Source organism: Giraffa tippelskirchi, chromosome 5 (assembly GCF_054371585.1).
Source record: "Giraffa tippelskirchi isolate mGirTip1 chromosome 5, T2T-mGirTip1v1.2.pri, whole genome shotgun sequence".
NCBI lineage: Eukaryota > Metazoa > Chordata > Mammalia > Artiodactyla > Giraffidae > Giraffa > Giraffa tippelskirchi.
The window spans coordinates 166,259,095-166,262,470 of record NC_137279.1 but is presented as its reverse complement, the minus strand read 5'-3'; the positions used below and the strand labels follow the sequence as shown (position 1 = coordinate 166,262,470).

At 44.2% G+C, this 3,376-nt stretch overlaps 1 non-coding gene across 1 annotated transcript; it reads left to right on the top strand.

Annotated features, from left to right (window-relative positions):
- The first annotated feature begins 321 nt into the window (after nucleotides 1-321).
- Nucleotides 322-457, top strand: LOC145508135 (small nucleolar RNA SNORA51). The gene has a single exon (XR_014055394.1). It is a non-coding gene; the product is annotated as a small nucleolar RNA SNORA51 (small nucleolar RNA).
- Nucleotides 458-3,376: the final 2,919 nt, after the last annotated feature.

Below are 3,376 nucleotides of genomic sequence, written 5' to 3'. Positions count from 1 at the left end.
CAGTTCACTTTTATTGAGCACCTACTCTGTGCCACTTATTGTGTTAGATGTTGGGGACAGAGACACCAGTATGGCACAGCCGCTGCCCTAATTGGATCATATATTGTTTTTAAAACCAAAACCCAGGAAACTAGTAATATATACATATTGCAGATTTTGAAGAAAAACCAAAGGTAGTAAAAAAGGAAAGAAAAAATAATAATGCTGCCATCCTGAGAAAGTTATTGTTAAAGCTGTGATGGATACTGTTCTAGATTTTTTCCAGGCATATGTAGTAGATAAGTTTTAAAACCAAAAACAACCTTCAAAAAGAATTCTCTTGGCCTCCCGATGCTTACCACAGGCTGTGTACTTACACTGACTGTATAGAAAGAGGAGGCAGAGTAAACCCACCCCATATACACCTCAGCCCAGGCAGGCCCTTTACCTGGTCTGTATTGTGAATGGGGAGACATGGAGAAAGAAAAAGAAAAAAAAAAAAAGAATTCTCTTGTAAAACAAAAGAGAAAAACAAGGGAACAAAAAAAAAAAGAAATTGTCTTGTGATACTGCTCTGTACCACATCCCACATCCCAACATTTATCGTACTTGTTTGGTTTTAAGGTAGTGTAATGTGCTGCAGAATATTTAAATTTGCCTGTTTAAAAAAAATGGTTGGGGTTCCGCTGCTTGTGGGAGACAGCATGGCTAAATGCATAGACTCTGGGCTGCCTGTACTTCCTTCTGACACCCACTAGCTGTGTGACATATCTCCGTTTCATCATTTATTACCTTGTAGGGTTGTCGTATGGATTAAATGAATAAACACATGTAAATCACTTGGGACAGTACCTGGTACCAACCAAATGCTTGATAAAGATGATGTGTTATAAATTATGTATATAATTTATAAAATGTGAGTTTGTAATCTGCTTTTTTCCCCACACATATAATATGAGCATTTCCCTATATGATTACATTTATCATTTTTTAAAAAAATGATTTATTTATTTGGCTACGCTGGGTAGCCACTGGGTCTCACTGGTGGCCTGCAGGATTTCTGTCTTCTTTTAGGCATGTGGGATCTAGATCCCTAACCAGGGATCAAAGCTGGGCTACCAATATTGGGAGTTCAGAGTCTTAGCCACTGGACTATCAGGGAAGTCCCCCAGTTTTCACTTTTAGTAGATGTATAAAATCTCATTCAATGGCTGTTTCCCTAGTTTATGGAACCATTACCTTCCATGTTGGATACCTGGATTGTTTACAGTCTTTTACTAATAAGCAAATGCTCCAATGAGCCTCTCTGGCCATATTCCTGATGATGTTCTAGGCCTGATTCTCAGAAGTAGAATTGCACATTTTTAAGGCTTTTGGCATCTGCTGTTAAAATTTCATTCCCTAAGATTTACATCAGTGAGGAGCTGCATGGTTGGGTGGGGTTTCCACTGGGGAAGAGGCAAAGAGCAAGTGCCATTCCAGATAACGGGCAGGATGACCCAAGGCTCAGAAGGAGAGAGCACAGGACATGCTAGGGGAACTGGGAGAAGGCTGTTAAGTCATGAGGTTTGAGTGAGCCTGTGGTGGGGCAGTAAGGCTGCAGGGTGGATTCACTGGTGATAGGCAGGCTGTGGTGGAGCATGAATCAGGAAAAGGTTAACAGATGTAGGGAACCCAGCGAAGAAGCTCTTGTTAGAAGCCAGTCAAGGGACTTCCCTGGTGGTCCAGTGGTTGCGAATCCACCTCCCAGTGCAGGGGACACAGGTTTGATCCCTGGTCTGGGTACTAAAATCCCACATGCTGTGGGGCAAGTACACCTGTGTGCCACAAGTAAAGAAAGCCTACATGCCACACTCTCACACACACACACACACACATACAAAAAACAAGTGAAAGAGGAGATCTGAATTGGGTGTGAGGGAAGGGGAGGATCTGTGCATATTTTCATCAAAGAATCTGTTGGACCTGGAAACTGACACCACGTGGAGGAAGGAGGAGAGGGAAGGAGAGAGGAGTCAGGCTTTGCGGGAAGGTTTCAGCCTGTCTCTTGGAGAATCAGGGACCACTGATAGAAATAAGAAAGCTGGGAGGAGGAAACTGTGGGAAAAAGATTCAAGTAAGACGTGATGAGTCACAAGTGGGGTATGTATATGGTGAACAAGCTGGGGCAGGAAGACCAGGGATGGGGCTATGTTAGTTTCAGCCTGGGGTATCCGCAGATCCACTCCTGGCTCTTCCCTGGCCGTGCACTGGGTTAAACCCTGCCTCCTTGTCTCTGTCTTCCAGCTGCGTCAACCAAGGGGTGGTACTGGCAGGAGTAGTGTTACCAAAGGTGTGCACTGAGGGGTCCGGCTGCTCACCACTCAAAAGACAGTAAACAGGCCAGGTTGGTGGAAAGGAAAGTTTGCTTTATTTCAGATGCCAGCAACTGGAGGGGAAGGGGGAGGGTGGCGGACAACTGCCCAAAGGCCAACTCACCGTCTGACAAGCAGGGGGTGAGAGCTTTTATAGACAGAGTGGGGGGAGGGGGTTACATGCAGAAACAGTACAGTCATCTCTAATAGACATCTTCGAATTGGTCATCTGACTAGGATCATCACATCATCTTGGTTGTTTTAGGTATAGTTAATCTTCAGTTCCGGGATAGACTTGTTCCCATTTCTTGGCGTCAGTTCTCAGAATTGTGGCAGCTCAAGTCCTGGGTAGTCTGATCATCATGTAGTTAACTTCTCCACCTGGTGTTCTGGTATCTATAAGACAGCTCATAGGATATGGCTATAGAATAGTATCTATAGCCTTTGAGATAGAACTGAAGATTCTTGGGCTCACAAGTCATATGCTTAATGACTACATTATTATTATTTAGTCTCTTTTGACTGTTTTCCTTTGTTTCAGCATTTCTCACTTCTCTGATTAAACTTATTCTCTGGCTAAAGTTTTCCACAGACAAAAGGCAGACAGAGAACACGGTAGGGGTTGGGGGGCAAGGACCATAAGGTTCTGCTCCGTTTCAGTAGGAGGGTGGGAAAAGGGAGAGGCAATGTGTTTTGTCATCTCTCTCCCTCTGCTTCAGGGAACGTGTCTAGCAATGAATGGCTCACACTCCCACTCTGGTATCCCTGCCTCCTGCTCATTTGTCTCCTCAGCTATCACCATGAAACTGTTTTCTTTTTAAAATTATTTTTTGGCCAAGAGGCATGCAAAATTAGTTCTCCACCCAGGGATTGAACCTACGTCCCCTAGAGTGGAAGCAGGAGTCTTAACCACTGGACCGCCAGGGAAGACCCTGCTTCTTCTGTTTTAAACATTACCTCTGTTTTAAATACGTAGTGTGGTTTCTTGTTCTCCAGGATAGACCCTGACTGAACCAGGAGTCACAAGCACGGATACCATAACT